The sequence below is a fragment of the Triticum urartu genome, chromosome 5A (genome assembly GCF_056163025.1).
Source record: "Triticum urartu cultivar PI428250 chromosome 5A, HENAU_Tu73, whole genome shotgun sequence".
In the NCBI taxonomy this organism is placed as follows: Eukaryota; Viridiplantae; Streptophyta; class Magnoliopsida; order Poales; family Poaceae; genus Triticum; species Triticum urartu.
Genome location: NC_141877.1, coordinates 203223079 through 203241290, shown reverse-complemented (window position 1 = coordinate 203241290; position 18212 = coordinate 203223079).

Sequence of the window (18212 nt, the reverse complement as noted above, 5' to 3'; positions counted from 1 at the left end):
TGTGTTATCCTGCAATTCTCACAAACACATTAGTCCCTCAACTAGGTTTGTCGTCAATACTCCAAAACCAACTTGGGGTGGCACTAGATGCACTTACAATCTCCCCTTTTTGGTGATTGATGACAAACTAGTTGAAGTTTTCAACGGGGAATATAATCTATGAAATTGTAAAGGATAAGGAATTGTCTTCATAAGTTGCAAGGGCTCCCCCTGAAGATGTGCATATAAGTAATTTGCTTTTGGAATGCAAATGCACATGGCAGGTTGTACTTGTGGAGATCCACTTCAACTTATGATGACAATCCACTATGCATGTGAAAGTATATGAAGATAATGACATGCATAATGGAAAATGGACGTCTGCAGAATGATCTAGGTGCGGAATTTATCATCGCACATGCGGAATTTATCATCGCAACACAAGGTGGCAGATAAGTAGCAGACGACCATCGAGTTTAAGTGTTACAACTCAAAGAACCAAATGTAGCAAAACGAGAGTTGTAAGCACGAAGCAAAATATAAAGCACCCGCCCATATGGACCCGCTTGAAGACTATCAACCTCATATGCTTCTCCCCCTTTTGTCAGTAAGGACCAAAAAGGTTTGAAGACATAGAGCATCTACTCGTTCCCATGAGGAGTAGGTGAAGCAGCAGGGTCGTTGGTGGTGTTTGGCGGTGCTGAAGAGCTTGGAGCAGAGTCGAAGCGTGCTGAAGGAGGTGGCGGTGAAGTAGCATCGTCTTCATCCTCGATCACTCTGGCATTCACAGTTGCAGCAGAGGAAGAGAACTCAGAGTCTTCAAGGGATGGAGTTCGTCGCAGCACTGCCCTTCGAGGAGGTGTGGAGTCAAACTTGAATCGCTCAGTGAAGCCATCCTCTTGAAGATCATCTTCAGAACACATCAGCGTTAGCCCTTTCCATATGCGGCGAGAGGTTTCATGGGCAACAAGAGCATTCTTGGTGGCAAGATTGCGAATGCGATTAACATCCACCAAGAGGCTTTGCATCTAACGCTTCAGCCAGTCATGATGCCTATCCTGTTTCTGATGAAGAGCCACAAGAAGCTCTCGTTCGTTGAGAACACGAGTGCGCTTCTTGGGTCGTGGAGCAGTTGTACTGTCAGTGGCTTCAGTGAGAGCAGGATGCGGTGCACGTGTAGTGCCAGCCAAAAGATACACACGAGTTACGGCTTCCACGCCTTCAACGTTCTGAGTGAAACTTTGATGCTCTGCATTCTGAAGACTGAGAGGTTCCTTGGTAGGCTCGGGATAGATGGCTTCAATAGACATATCCACATCAGGCAAAAAGATCCGATGGTTGCGGGCCGAGGGATAATATGAGATAGCGGAGTGAAGTTTGATCAGCCGCATCACCCAAGGGGCGTAGAACTTCAAACCAAACAGATCAGAGCCAGATGCAGCAAGTTGGCGAATGAAGAAATCCTATGTATTGAAGCATTTTCCATGAAGAATGTAGAAGACCAAAGTCTTCATTGCACCTTCCAGCTTGGCATGGGGAGAATGTCCTTTGATTGGCCAGAGAGTTCGCCTTATGATGTGATAAATGGTTCTTGGCAGATATTCAAGGTCTTCAACGAAGAACTCCGTGGGATAAGCAACATCTTGGGGCAATGGCTTCATCATACTGAGCATCTGACTCATTTTAGGTTCAGTCTTCTAAAAGATGCTCTCAATAGCTTCACTATGAAGCTGACAGCCATGCTCGTAGAGATCGCCAGGAGTGGGCAAACCAGTGAGCTCAATGATGTCAAAGGCTTTGGCTTCGTGATGAACATTTCCTGTCATCCACTCCAGGACCCAAGTCTTCGGATCTCTGCTATACCTGCGGATGTGAAGTGTGGCATAGAATTGGAGCAGCAACTCTTCATTCCAATGCTCTTGGTCAGTGACGAACGGCAGCAGTCCAACCTCTTTGAAGCAATCCAGAGCTTCTTCCAGACAGGGCAGACCAGCTATTGCTTCAATGTCAAGGCGCTTGTGTGGGAAGATGCGACCTTGGTTGTAAAAAATGCATGAGTAATAGCTTCGCTGCGGATAACTCCAGAACCGATCAGATGATATTCTTTCCCTGGAGTAGGGGTTCCTGGAGCTGTTGAAGAATGTGTTGTCTGCTCTGAAGCCATTGATATTGAAGGAGCCAGGTGCTGATGCGGGACCTGGGAACCTTGGCAATCTTGGGATTGGCTTCTGTACCTGAGGCCTATGCTCAACATGATAGTCGAACTGGGGACCGGCAGCAGACTCAGGAACAGAAGTGGCAGGATCAGTGGCTTCGCTGACTTCTGGTGCTTTTGTTGGTGAGGGCTCCACATTAGCTTCAGCCATGACAGCGTCAGTGGCTTCAGTGGTGTTGGTGGTGGCAGCCTCAAGATGTTCAACCTCCACTTGACGAGCAGGAGGATCGGTCACGATCACGTTCTCCTCAAGAACTGCTTCTTGGTGGGACAGGGGAGTGGCAACTTGTGGGACTTCTTCTTCCACGGCTGATGCAACCGGATTGTCTTCAGCAGAGACTTGAGGCCTTGGACCTTTGCGAAGCCTGCGCAATGCGGGTGACACCTGTGGAGTTGCTGTTGGCTGGGCCTCAAGGTCTTCATTCTCTTGTGGGCGATCCGCCCATGAAGCATCCTGTGCAATTGGCATCAGTGGACGACCAATGCTGATGAGTTCGCTGTGCGTTAGCACAGGCGATGATACCTGTTGGTGTTCTAGCTGAGGAAGGGCCGCATCATCTTCAACATGGTCATGATGACCAATGTCTTCAGCAGCGATGGGATCAGCTGCTGGAAAGTCTTCATCTTCATGAGCCTCTGTGAAAGCAGGCTCATGGACAGTCAGTTGACGTTCTTGTGGATCGGCGTCGGGGTGAACCATGGAAATGGGTTCAACAATCAAGGGCTCTGTGGGAGCAGCCCGTTCCTTCTTGGTCATTCTTTTCTTCTTGGCGGGGGCAGTAGCAGAGGCTTCAGGATGTTTTCTCTTCCTTGCTTCAGCCTCAGCAGTCCTGGTCTTCTTCAGTTCTGAAGCGGTTGACCTGACCTTTGGCTTCGGGCCAGTCATGCTAGTTGGGAAGACAAGGGGATCTGCCTCCTGCCTTGGTGCTTCAGGTTCAGCCATAGCGGGCTTCTTCTGCTTCTTGGCAGCCATCCTGGGGTCGATGCCAGGACGCCCAAGGGCCTTGCGCTTCTCAGCCTCATTGTAGGCTTGCACACACCTATCAGCCAGGACCTTCATGCGCTCACGAGAACCCTGAGCTTCTGCATGTTTCTTTAGAAAGGCTTTCTTGAGCTCGTGCAGCATAATCTTGAAATTCTTCATGTCTTGCATGCTGAGCTTGGCCATATGCTTCTTGAACTGAGATTTCTCAAAGTCAATCTTCTGCTTCAGTTCAACAATGCGCTGGGTGATAGCTAACTCTGAAGCAATGGTGCCATGGAAGGCGACACTGAGGCCAATGGGTAGTTGGAGATCGTCGAAGTTGATGTTTGGCGTGTCAAACCATTCATCAATGAAGTTGTGGATGATTGTTACATCAAAGAGAGGCAGATCATTGAAGATTTCTGCTTCTTCTTTGCTCTTGATGAGTTGCTCAAGAGCGTCATCTGCAAGATCTTCATCACTTGACAGATCAATGGCATCATTGCGCAGAATGGCAGCAGCTGTTAGCTCTTGGCCGGTGTGTGGCAGAGGCATCTTGACCTTCTGGGGCTTGGAGATGCGTGATAAATCTTCGGACTGCACACTGTCTTCAGGAGGTGCAGTTGCCAGTGGCTTCGCCCGTGAGATTTTTGGTGAAGGGGCAGGCTTTGAAGCTTTAGGCTTCTTCAACTTCTTTGGCTTCGGCGCTGCAGGCGCTTCATCTGATTCAGCGTCAGCTGCAGGCTCATTCACTTCAGTCCCTTGAACCAAGATATGGGTGATGAGGCCTTCAAGGTTGTAGAAAGGACCGACGACATTGGGTTCTGCATCTCGTGTGCCATCAGCCCTTGGAGCTGAGGGACCAGGGTTGAAGTCAAGTCCCAATGTCTTCTTCTTTTGCTTCGCTGAGTTCTGGGCAAACTGGAAGTTGCGCTTGAACAGAATGTCGTCACGACACCATAGTAGTGACGATGGGTGTGCATCAACAGGCTGTGGCCCACGGACCATGCAGGGATAGAAGCCTTGTTCAATGGCTTCATCTCTGGACCTGGGTTGAAGATTCTTGTATAGGATGTCTCCCCACGGTCTCTTGATGGCATTTTTCTCAGCATATTCCCGGGTTACAAATCGGTATTTGAACCATTGTTCTGCCCAATATCTTCGAATCCATTGGATTCGGGTCTTGCGCTGATTGTAATCCTCTTCAGGATCTGTCTTGTACAGTTCTGAGAGGTCATCTGGCAGATCTCTAGATGTTTCTCCACGACGCTTTCTGCCACCCTTCCTTGCTGATTTCTCTGAAGCCATGAACTTTAAACTAAAAGGCTTCAACACGTTCAAAGGCTTCAAAGATTTTCGCTTGCTGGACAAACAGGAACTTGCTTCAGGAGAATTTATATGACGCTGTAAGAATTCTGCAAATGAATGCAGACTATGAGAACCAAGGGATTCTCCCACGGACATGTACCTGTGACAGCATTAAGGTGCGAGGGAAGGGGAAGAGGTCATATGCATTCTCAGAAGATTTTGAATATAAATCAGTTTAGAAGACATTGACCTCATCGTGCGAAGACATTCACTCATAGATAAGGAGTTGGTTCCAGATTTGTACGAATCCAGAGATCAGTACAAGTGAGGAATCTAACTACTTTGTGAAGCATAAGTGAATATACTAGGCATGTTATGAGATGCAGTATGAGAGAGATCTAACTTGTGTGAATAGAAACTGCTTGTGGTAGAAATTGACAAAGCCATAGGATCAACGGTGCCGTAAAAAGGAAGTTTTATTTACCACACTAAGAACTGCTAGACGGAGTGGAAGATGAGGCCGAGCAGTTCGATCTTCCATGCCCTAACTTGGCGACGGAGGACACCTACGGCGATGGCGGAGAGGACGATGTCCGCGGTCGGCGTGAAGACGGCGTCAGAGAGGTTGCGGCAGCGAAGCGCTTCGTCGCCGGCGTCGTCGAGGGCTAGCGGTGGCGCTAGGGTTCGTGCGAGAGTGGAAGAAGAGATAATGACCACCGTGAAGTGTGTATTTATAGGTACAGGGGCGGCACTGCGTTATTACACAGGTGCCCCTGGCAATTCGCATCTGAGGAACACGTGGCCATCATGCAGAATTTTGGGGTTTGTTCCACGTCCCACGCACGCCTGGATTGTCGGGTGGTCGTTCCTACTTCTCCGGGTTTCATGTGGAGGAATGAGCATTGAAGGTGGACTTAAGGTTTGTCTTTGTATCTTCTGCTGACAAGGACGCAGAGAAGACATTTGACAGTTTCAATAGAATGCATATGATTTGGAGAGATAGAGTTTGAGATAGATAGCATAGAGAGGTTAGGGTCCGATCACATTCACTTAGTTCAAAAGATTCAACAAGAAGACATAGCTATAAGTGAATGCTGTAGAGGACATAACACTAGTATATATATATAATCAACATAGTGAAGATAATCATGAAGACATGTTGAGATTGAAGCCAAACCAAATGTGAAGACATAGCAAGGTAACGCCATGAGTGAAACACTTCAAAATAGAACATTTGGTGGTGGCGTTACCCACCGTATAGGAAGTATTAGACCCAAACACGGCGCACAATTATCATGGCGCTCCGAAGTCAAATTCCACATTAATGTATTCACACTTAGAATGTATGTCTTCATTGATTGAAGATATACTTTACTTCGTGTGTTGCACATCTAAGTCATCAATATGCATAAGGGTTAGGATGTGTTCCTGATCACAGGACATTTGAGGATTCCAGGATATTTAGCTCACACCGTAACTTGCAAAATCTCTTCTCATCCAAGGGCTTGGTGAAGATATCTGCCAATTGCTCTTCAGTGTTGACGTGTATGATATCAATATCTTCCTTCACAACATGATCTCTGAGAAAGTGATGACGAATTTCAATGTGCTTTGTCTTCGAGTGCTGAACTGGGTTGTTGGCAATCTTGATGGCGCTTTCGTTGTCGCAGTAGAGTGGCACTTGCTTCAGATGAATGTCATAGTCTTTGAGCGTTTGCTTCATCCACAGAAGCTGAGCGCAGCAAGATCCAGCAGCAATGTATTCAGATTCAACAGTGGAGAGAGATACACAGTTCTGCTTCTTTGAAGACCAACATAGAAGTGATCGTCCCAGAAAGTGACATGTGCCTGATGTAGACTTGCGATCAACTTTGTCACCAGCATAATCAGCATCCGAGAATCCAACCAGATCAAACTCTGAGCCCTTTGGATACCATAATCCTAGAGTTGGGGCAGCCAAATATCGAAGAATTCGCTTCACAGCTAAGTGATGCGACTCCTTTGGTGCCGCTTGAAATCGAGCACACATGCAAACACTAAGCATAATATCTGGCCTAGATGCACATAGATAAAGTAAAGAACCAATCATGGAGCGGTATACCTTTTGATTGAACTCTTTACCATTGTCGTCAGGACCCAGATGATGCTTGGCTGGCATTGGCGTCGTGAAGCCTTTGCAGTCTTGCATACCGAACTTCTTTAGGCAATCTTTGAGATACTTCTCTTGAGATATGAAGATGCTGTTGCGTTGCTGTCGTATTTGAAGACCGAGAAAGAACTTCAGCTCTCCCATCATAGACATTTGATATTGCTCTTGCATCATATATCCAAACTCTTCACTGTACTTCTGATTGGTGCAGCCGAAGATAATGTCATCCACATATATTTGGCACACAAACAGTTCACCATCATATGTCTTCGTGAAGAGAGTGGGGTCGAGAGAACCAGGTATGAAGCCTTTGCTCTTCAGGAAGTATTTGAGTGTGTCATACCAGGCCCGAGGGGCTTGTTTGAGGCCATACAGTGCCTTGTTGAGCTTGTATACCATGTCAGGATGTTTTGGATCTTCAAAGCCAGGAGGTTGTGCAACATACACTTCTTCTTCAATCTTGCCATTGAGGAAGGCGCTCTTCACATCCATTTGATAAAGAAGTATGTTGTGATGATTTGCATAGGCCAGCAGTATGCGTATGGCTTCAAGTCTAGCCACAGGAGCAAATGTTTCATCAAAGTCAATGCCTTCCACTTGAGTATATCCTTGAGCAACGAGACGAGCTTTGTTTCTGACAACTTGACCATGCTCATCTTGCTTGTTGCGGTATATCCATTTGGTGCCTATTATGTTGTGCTTCCGAGGATCGGGACGCTTGACCAGTTCCCATACATTATTCAGCTCAAACTGTTGAAGCTCGTCTTGCATAGCTTGAATCCATTCAGGTTCCATGAAGGCTTCTTCAACTTTCTTGGGTTCTGTTATTGAGAAAAATGCGAAGTGCCCACAGCAATTTGCTAGCTGAGTTGCCCTTGAACGAGTGAGTGGACCGGGTGCATTGATGCTATCAATTATTCTTTCAATCTGCACTTCATTGGCAACGCGAGGATGTACAGGGCGAAGATTTTGCTCTTGCTGATCATTGTCGTTGTTAGAAGGAATGTCTTCAGGCTGAGCATTGTCTTCATGTTGATCAGGTGCTGAGATGATAAGTTCTTCTTCAGGATGAGCTTCAGAAGGTATAATTTCTCCAGTTCCCATTAGCTTGATTGATTCACTGTTCTTGAATTCAGTGCCATTGTCACTTCTGATGTGCTTTATCTTGGCGCCAAAATTGTTCATAGCTCGATTGGCGAAGCGTTTGAAGACATCCTGCACTTCAGTCTTGTAAAGGATTATGTGCACCCAAGTATATCTAGAATAATCATCAACAATAACGAAGCCATAGAGGCAAGCAGTAGTAGTTAGAGTTGAGTAATGAGTGGGACTGAAAAGATCCATGTGAAGCAGTTCGAAGGGTCGAGTAGTAGTCATGATTGTCTTCGAGGGATGTTTGGCCCTCGTCATCTTCCCTGCTTCACAGGCACCACATAAGTGGTCTTTCTTGAACTTGACGCCCTCGATGCCTATGACATGCTTCTTCTTTGCCAGGGTGTGGAGGTTCCTCATGCCAGCATGCCCAAGCCTCCGATGCCAGAGCCAGCATTCTGAAGCTTTTGCTAGAATACATACGGCAAGCTGTGGTCCTGCTGAGAAATCTACCACGTACAAATCATCTTTTGGATACCCTTCAAATACTAGAGACTTGTCAGATTCCATTAGAACACGGCAACGATATTTTCCAAATATTACGATCATGTTTAAATCGCAAAGCATTGAGACAGACACTAAGTTGAAGCCAAGGGATTCAACAAGCATGACTTTATCCATGTGTTGATCCCTTGAGATTGCAACTCTACCTAGACCCAATACCTTACTTTTACCAGTGTCAGCAAATGTGATGTGGCTCTTGTCAGATGGAGGTAAGGTTGAGTCCATAAGAAGGCTTCTTTTGCCAGTCATGTGATTTGTACACCCACTATCAACAATCCATTCTAAAGACGCTGGTGTCGTACCCTATAGTGCAGTTAGGGGGATAGGCTTCACGAAGAGCATTGTGAAGCAAAAACATTTGACGAACCAGTGGGTTATGAAAGCTTAGATCCAGATTAGGACTAATAGGGAGAGTAGCAAGAGATTCAGGAACGAAGTACATAGTAAGACCATTCGGGCATTTGATCTTGCGCCCTACAAGATGTTTAAGGTCCCCAGCAATAGCGTCAGACGATTTTGGTTTTCTGCTGGAGACCTTTCCCTACAAAAGAGAGTTAAGCTTTCTTAGCCACCCACATCTTCAAGGGTGGCTTAGAAGCAATAAGTCTAAGTGCAGCATCTGAGAACTTTGGCTTTGGAGCCCTAGCAAACAGTCTTGCAGGCGGACAATAGTACTCATAAGAATAAGCAGAATAGTTCTTGGTCTTATGAACATGGCGGTTTGATGAACCGCTCTCATATTCATATGCCTGAGTATGGTTTCCCTGCAAAACATTTGCGTTAGTGCGACTCAGGTGAGTCCTCTGTCTGTATGAAGCCTTTGGACCGTATGAAGCCTTTGGTCTGAGGTTTGTCTTCTTCACGTGAGGTGTCATGATGACATTCACAGGAAGATTCTCCAGACACCTTTTCGGAACCTAGATCTTCTTCATAGGCGGTCCATTCCTGCAGTTAGTACCAATGTACCTGGCAAACACTTCACCATTCTGATTCTTAAACAGTTTATAGTTTGCATCAAGGGATTCATCAATGATAATGGGGTTAGCACAAGTGAAGCCGGATAGATTGGATGGATCTGCTGAAGGTTCCTTTGCAGCAACCCACGTGGTTTTGGGGTACTGCTTAGGTTTCCAGTAAGAGCCATCAGCATTCATTTTCCTTACGAACCCAACACCCTCTTTCCTCGGGTTTCGGTTCGGAATCTGCTTTTTGAGGACATCACATAGTGTATGATGCCCTTTAAGACTTTTGTACATCCCTGTTTCAAGCAATGTCTTCAACCTAGCATTCTCATCAGTAATAGCAGTGGTATCCTCAGCAGAGGGGTTAGTTACCACATCAACAGTTGAAGATATTGCAACAGTAGTAGCAGTAGAACATTCAGCAACAGAAGTAGCATTATCACGCTCAATGCATTTAAGACATGGTGGTTCAAATCCTTCCTGAGCGGAACTGATCTGTTTGGCGCGAAGTGACCTGTTTTCCTTTTGAAGATCTTCATGAGCCGCTCTCAATTTCTCAAGATCTTGCTTCCTTTGAAGATAATCATAGGAAAGCTTTTTTCATGAGTTGTTGAGAGAGTTTCATGACGACTTTCAAGTTCCTCATACTTATCGTGAAGATTTTTTATGTCTTCAATTAAGGATTTAGATCGAGTCATTTCAGCACCTAACAGATCATCGCTTCTGTCTAACAGTTTTTGAATATGTTCCATAGCTTTCTGTTGTTCAGTTGCAATTTTAGCAAGTGTTTTGTAGCTGGGTTTTGAACCACAATCAGAGTCATCATCACTAGATGTTTGATAGTGAGTAGTGCATGTGTTTACCTTGGCACCGCGTGCCATGAAGCAGTAGGTAGAAGCGGAGTAGTCCTTGTCATTTGCATCGGTGTCGGTGATGAAGTCATTGTCTTCAGTGTCGAAGATGGACTTGGCAACGTATGTTGTAGCCAGACTTGCGATGCCTGAATCGGACTCCTCCTCAGACTCCACCTCCGCCTCCTCAGAAGCAGACTCCTCCTCTGAATCCATTTCCTTGCCAACAAACGCACGTGCCTTGCCAGATGAGCTCTTCTTGTGTGATGAAGACTTTGAGGAAGACCTGGAAGAAGACTTTGAGTATTTCTTCTTCTTCTTCTTGTCGTTAGAGTCATATTCCTTGCTCTTCTTCTTCTTTTTGTTCTCATTGTCCCACTGTGGACACTCAGAGATGAAGTGGCCAGGTTTCTTGCACTTGTGACATGTTTTCTTCTTGTAGTCGTGAGCAGAAGCTTCATCATTCCTTGAGCTTGATCGGGAAGACTTTCTGAAACCTTTCTTCTTGGTGAATTTTTGGAACTTCTTCACAAGCATAGCAAGTTCCCTTCCAATGTCTTCAGGATCATCCGAACTGCTGTCAGATTCTTCTTTAGATGAGGAGACAGCTTTTGCCTTCAAGGAACGAGTTCGCCCATAGTTTGGACCATAGATATCTGTTTTCTCAAAAAGATGAAACTCATGTGTGTTGAGCCTCTCAAGTATGTCAGACGGATCGAGTGTCTTGAAATCAGGACGTTCTTGAATCATCAGGGCTAGGGTGTCAAACGAACTATCAAGTGATCTCAGTAGTGTCTTGACGACTTCATGTTTGGTGATCTCAGTAGCGCCGAGGGCTTGAAGCTCATTTGTGATGTCAGTGAGTCGGTCAAATGTGAGCTGGACATTCTCATTGTCATTTCGCTTGAAGCGGTTGAAGAGGTTGCGAAGGACACTGATTCTCTGATCTCTCTGGGTTGAGACGCCTTCATTGACCTTGGAGAGCCAGTCCCAGACCAGCTTAGATGTTTCCAAAGCACTCACACGGCCATACTGTCCTTTGGTCAGATGACCACAGATGATATTCTTGGCAGTAGAGTCCAGTTGAACGAACTTCTTGACATCAGCAGCAGTGACACCTTCTCCAGCCTTGGGAACTCCGTTCTTGACGACATACCATAGGTCGACGTCAATGGCTTTCAAGATGCATGCGCATCTTATTCTTCCAGTAGGGATATTCAGTTCCATCGAAGACGGGGCACGCAGCGGAGACTTTAATTATCCCTGCAGTCGACATAGCTAAAACTCCAGGTGGTTAAACCGAATCACACAGAACAAGGGAGCACCTTGCTCTGATACCAATTGAAAGTGCGTTATATCGACTAGAGGGGGGTGAATAGGCAATATTTATGAAAGTCTTCAAAACGTGGAAGTTATGAGGACAAACGATAGAAATAAACCTATTACCCTGCAGCGGAAGGTAGACTACACTAGGCAAGCCATAGTCAAGTATTCAATAGAGTGAAAGCACAATGACTAATAGCAGCAATGTAGTAAGGATCAGGTAGGAAGATATTGTGAAGCCACACAGAACACGCAGTCACTCAGTGAAGACAAAAGATAGTGCGAACATACAATGACTTCACAAGGAGTAATAGTAAGTAAAGGGAAGGGAAGATGAAACCAGTGACTCGCTGAAGACAATGATTTGTTGGACCAGTTCCAGTTGTTGTGACAACTGTACGTCTGGTTAGGGCGGCTAGGTATTTAAACCTTAGGACACACAGTCCCGGACACCCAGTCCTGAACACGCAGCTCAGGACACCCAGTCCTCACCGTATTCCCCTTGAGCTAAGGTCACACAGACCTCGCCCAATCACTCTGGTAAGTCTTCAAGGTAGACTCCCAAACCTTCACAGACTTCATTCACCAGCAATCCACAATGTCTCTTGGATGCTCAGAACGTGACGCCTAACCAGCTGGAGGATGCACAGTCCTCAAGTGTAATAAGTCTTCAGATCACACAGACAAGAAGACTTAAGTGATGCCTAATTCTCTTTGGCTCTGGGTGGTTAGGGCTTTATCCTCACAAGGAATTCTCTCTCAAAGGCTTCGAGGTGGGTTGCTCTCAAACGACAAAAGCTGTACTCTGAATCTGAGCAGCCAGCCGTTTATGGTTGTAGGGGGTGGGCTATTTATAGCCACTTGGCAACCCGACCTGATTTGTCCGAAATGACCCTGGGTCACTAAGGAACTGACACGTGTTCCAACGGTCAGATTTCAAACTCACACGGCAACTTTACTTGGGCTTCAAGCAAAGCTGACTTGCCCGACTCTAGACAAGATTCGCTCTCAAAGTCTTCACTCGAAGACATAGGTTTTGTTTAAGCATCACTTCAGTCATTCTGACTGGTTCTCTTGGACCCCACTTAACAGTACGGTGGTTCCTATGACTCAACACAGAAGAAAGAGAACTACGAAAGATCTAAGTCTTCGAGCTCCATAGGCTTCATGTGGTGTCTTCTCTTGTCATAGTCTTCAATGTGAATATCTTCATATACCACCTTTGACTTCAATGTCTTCATACATTTTTAGGGGTCATCTCTGGTAGGAAAACCGAATCAATGAGGGACTTCTACCTGTGTTATCCTGCAATTCTCACAAACACATTATTCCCTCAACTAGGTTTGTCATCAATACTCCAAAACCAACTAGGGGTGGCACTAGATGCACTTACAGGGTTGAATCCAATTTGTATTTGTTTTAGCCTCCTGCCACAATCTTTTGAGAGGAATGGAGAGGCATGGCGACATATCTGCCTAGCTTTACATGTGAGCATGGATCTTTGTGTGAGAATCTTGTGGCATTTGAATCAGTTGATACCAGCAGGAGGTTCCTAGCCTGTGCCCAGAAGGTTAGTACAAATTCAGTCACAGTGTCAAAAGTTTAGAAAACTCAGATAAAGCAAAAGGTCCAGTTAAGTTTAAATTTTAGTTATTTCTTGAGTAGTGGACATTTTGTATGCCATTCATGTGCTATGTGTAGTTAACTGAATTTATGTTTGTTTTAAATAGATAGGAAGTACCTAGATGGAACTATGTGGAGTGGGTTGACCCTGAGTGGCCTGATGCTATGAATGGCATCCAACATCAATTCAACACAAAGAGTACACCAAGGAGAAGATAAGGAAGCTTAAGGGGATGCTGGATGATTTTGGTTGAATTGATGTTGTACTAGATGTTGAATTTCTAGTTAGTTGAATTTGTGCCAGTGATGACCCACAAGTACAGGGGATCTATCGTAGTCCTTTCGATAAGTAAGAGTGTTGAACCCAACGAGGAGCAGAAGGAAATGACAAGCAGTTTTTAGTAAGGTATTCCCTACAAGCACTGAAATTATTGGTAACAAATAGTGTTGTGATAAGGTAATTCGTAACGGGTAACAAGTAACAAAAGTAAACAAGGTGCAGCAAGGTGGCCCAATCCTTTTTGTAGCAAAGGACAAGCCTGGACAAACTCTTATATAAAGGAAAGCGCTCCCGAGGACACATGTGAATTATCGTCAAGCTAGTTTTCATCATGCTCATATGATTCACGTTCGTTACTTTGATAATTTGATATGTGGGTGGACCGGTGTTTGGGTACTGCCCTTCCTTGGACAAGCATCCCACTTATGATTAACCCCCCTTGCAAGCATCTGCAACTAAGAAAGAAGAATTAAGGTAAACCTAACCATAGCATGAAACATATGGATCCAAATCAGCCCCTTACGAAGCAAGGCATAAACTAGGGTTTAAGCTTCTGTCACTCTAGCAACCCATCATCTACTTATTACTTCCCAATGCCTTCCCCTAGGCCCAAACAATGGTGAAGTGTCATGTAGTCGATGTTCACATAACACCACTAGAGGAAAGACAACATACATCTCATCAAAATATCGAACGAATACCAAATTCACATGACTACTTATAACAAGACTTCTCCCATGTCCTCAGGAACAAACGTAACTACTCACAAATCATATTAATATTCATAATCAGAGGAGTATTAATGTCCATAAAGGATCTAAATATATAATCTTCCACTGAATAAACCAACTAGCGTCAACTACAAGGAGTAATCAACACTACTAGCAACCCACAGGTACCAATCTGAGGTTTTGAGACAAAGATCGGATACAAGAGATGAACTAGGGTTTGAGAGGAAATGGTTTTTGTGAAGATGTTGATGGAGATTGATCCCCTCCCGATGAGAGGATCGATGGTGATGACGATGGTGATGATTTCCCCCTCCCGGAGGGATGTTTCCCCGGCATAACAGCTCCACCGGAGCCCTAGATTGGTTCCGCCAAGGTTCCGCCTCGAGACGGCGGCGCTTCGTCCCGAAAGCTTCCTTCTGATTTTTTTCCAGGTCAAAAGACACCTTATACCAGAAGATGGGCATCGGGAGGGGGGGGTAGGGCGCGCCCTCCACCCTCGTGGATAGTGGGTGGCCCCCCTCTGGTGCTTTCTTCGCCTAATATTTTTAATATATCCAAAACTGACTTTCGTGGAGTTTTAGGACTTTTGGAGTTGTGCAGAATAGGTGTCTAATATTTGCTCCTTTTCTAGCCCACGATTCTAGCTGCCGGCATTCTCTCTCTTCATGTAAACCTTGTAAAATAAGAGAGAAAAGGCATAAGTATTGTGACATAATGTGTAATAACAGCCCATAATGCAATAAATATTGATATAAAAGCATGATGCAAAATGGACGTATCAACTCCCCCAAGCTTAGACCTCGCTTGTCCTCAAGAAGAAGCCGATATCAAAAAATATGTCCACATGTTTAGAGATAGAGGTGTCGATAAAATAAAATACAGACATGAGGGCATCATGATCATTCTTAGAATAGCAACATATATATATATATATTGTCATATGATTTCTTATGCTGAAGTAACAATCTATTCATAATGTAAAGTATGAATCAGAAACTTCATTGAAAAACTAGCAAACTATAATCTCGGTCATTGAAGCAATTGCAATTTATCATAACATCAGAAAGAGTCAATATAAGAGCTTTTCAGCTAGTCCACATACTCAACTATCATTTAGTCTTTCACAATTGCTAATACTCACACAATACTTATGGGTATGAAGTTTTAATCGGACACAGAGAAAGATAGGGGCTTATAGTTTTGCCTCCCAACCTTTTAACTCAAGGGTAACATCAACAATAATGCTTTATGAAAACCCACATCCAATTATATATATATATATATATATCAAGATCTTTCCAACACATAGTGCTTGCCAAAGGATAAAGTGTAAAAAGGAAAGGTGAAGATCACCATGACTCTTTTATAAGGTATAAGACAAAAATAAAATAAAAGATAGGCCCTTCGCAGAGGGAAGCAGAGGTTGTCATGTGCTTTTATGGTTGGATGCACAAAATCTTAATGCAAAAGAACATCACTTTATATTGCCACTTGTGATAGGGACCTTTATTATGCAGTCCGTCGCTTTTATTTCTTCCATATCACAAGCTCGTATAAAGCTTATTTTCTCCACACTAATAGATCATACATATTTAGAGAACAATTTTTATTGCTTGCAACAATGACAACTTACTTAAAGTATCTTATTCAATCCGTAGGTAGATATGGTGGACTCTCACGGCAAAACTGGGTTTAAGGATATTTGGAAGCACAAGTAGTATCTCTACATGGTGCAAAGAATTTGGCTAGCATAAGGGGGAAAGGCAAGCTCAACATGTTGGATGATCCATGACAATATAATTTATTTTAGATATAAGAAAACATAACCCATTACTTTGTCTTCCTTGTCCAACATCAACCTTTTAGCATGTCATATTTTAATGAGTACTCACAATCATAAAAGATGTCCAAGATAGTATATTTATATGTGAAAACCTCTATTTCTTTATTACTTCCTATTAATTGCAACGATGACCAAAACTATGTTTGTCAGCTCTCAACAACTTTTATTCATCATACTCTTTATATGTGAAGTCATTCCTCTCCATAAGATCAATAAGCTCTCTTTATTTCTTTTTATTCTTTCTTTTTTCTTTTATTCCCTCAAGATCATAGCCAGATAACCAAGCCCTTGACTCAAGACTAATATTTATTATATATAGCTCATGGACTCGATTACATAGATAAGGATCAACACAAAAACTCAAAGCTAGATCATACTAGACTTTATTCTACTAGATAAAGATATAACCAAAAGGATCGAACTAAAAAAGGTAAAGATAGAAGTTTGATGGTGATACGATATCGGGGCACCTCCCCCAAGCTTGGCAGTTGCCAAGGGGAGTGCCCATACCCATGTATTTATGTCTCTTTCTTCAGAGGTGGTGATGATGGAGTTGTTGATGATGTAGGCTTGTCGTCCATCTTCCAAGGCATAGGCTCACCATCATAGAAGGATGATCGAGTCTCCGAGATCCTCAAATCTGCAGCCAAACTCATGGGCTTGGAGGTGCTCGATTTTCTCGTGAAGCTTGAAGATGGTCTCCCCAATGTTCTTGGCATCCAGCTTGTGGTTGTTGGTGAACTCCGTGATCATCATGTGGTTGGAGTTGAGTACGCGTTCCACCATCCCCTGACACTTGAAAACTTGTTGCTCCATTGCTTCGAGTCTTGTCTCCACGCTTTCGGTCCTCCTTGGTCCCTCAACATCGCGGATGTGTAGCACCCCCTCACGCATCTCAATGGTTTGAGGGTGTTGTAGCACCTCTGCGAGGTAGGGGTTGATGACCTTCTAAAAAAATTGTTCTTGGGGGCGCTTGAAGACGTCATGGTGATCTAGATCTGTCAGAAAAAAAGCTCGAAACAAAAGTAGAGGATTTTGTCGTGGTGCCATGGACAAAACCTTTGGGAGATTATATAATGAATTTTTACCAACCAAAAGAAGTATCATGCAAGAAAACGGAGTCCGGAGGGCACACGAGGTGCCCACGAGGCAGGGGGCGCGCCCAGGGAGGTAGGGCACACCCTCCACCCTCGTTGATGCCTCGTGTCCCTTTCGGACTACTTCTTATTTTCCTATTTTTTAAACATTCCAAAACGGAGAAAAAACGCTATTAGAACTGTTTTGGATTCGGTTTACTTACCGCACCACATACCTATTCCTTTTCGGAGTCTGAAATGTTATGTAAAGTGTCCCTTATGTACTCCTCCGGGATTACGGTGTTAATAACATTGGTTTCAACATTTATGGGATTACCTAAGATATAATGTTTGATTCTTTGACCGTTCACCACCTTCGGATTTGTGCCTTCGAAGTTGTTGATTTTTATGGCACCGGAACGATAGACCTCCTCGATAACATAAGGACCTTCCCATTTAGAGAGGAGTTTTCTTGCAAAAAATCTTAAATGAGAGTTGTATAACAAAACATAATCACCTACATTAAACTCACGCTTTTGTATCCTTTTGTCATGCCATCTTTTAACTTTTTCTTTAAACAGTTTGGCATTCTCATAGGCCTGGGTTCTCCACTCATCAAGTGAGCTTATATCAAATAGTCTCTTCTCACCATCAAGTTTGAAATCATAATTGAGCTCTTTAATGGCCCAATATGCCTTATGTTCTAGTTCAAGAGGTAAGTGACATGCTTTTCCATAAACCATTTTATACGGAGACATACCCATAGGATTTTTATATGCAGTTCTATAGGCCCATAATGCATCATCAAGTTTCTTGGACCAATTCTTTCTAGATCTATTAACAGTCTTTTGCAAAATTAATTTAATCTCTCTATTACTAAGTTCTACTTGACCACTAGACTGTGGGTGGTATGGAGATGCAATTCTATGATTAACATCATACTTAGCAAGCATTTTACGAAAAGCATCATGAATAAAATGTGAACCACCATCAGTCATTAAGTATCTAGGGACTCCAAACCTCAGAAAAATAACTTCTTTAAGAATCTTAATAGAGGTGTTATGATCAACACTACTAGTTGGAATAGCTTCTACCCACTTAATAACGTAATCAACATCAACTAAAATATGTGTATACCCATTAGAGGAAGGAAATGGTCCCATATAATCAAAGCCCCAAACATCAAATGGTTCAATAACAAGTGAATATTTCATAGGCATTTCTTGATGTCTACTAATATTACCAATTCTTT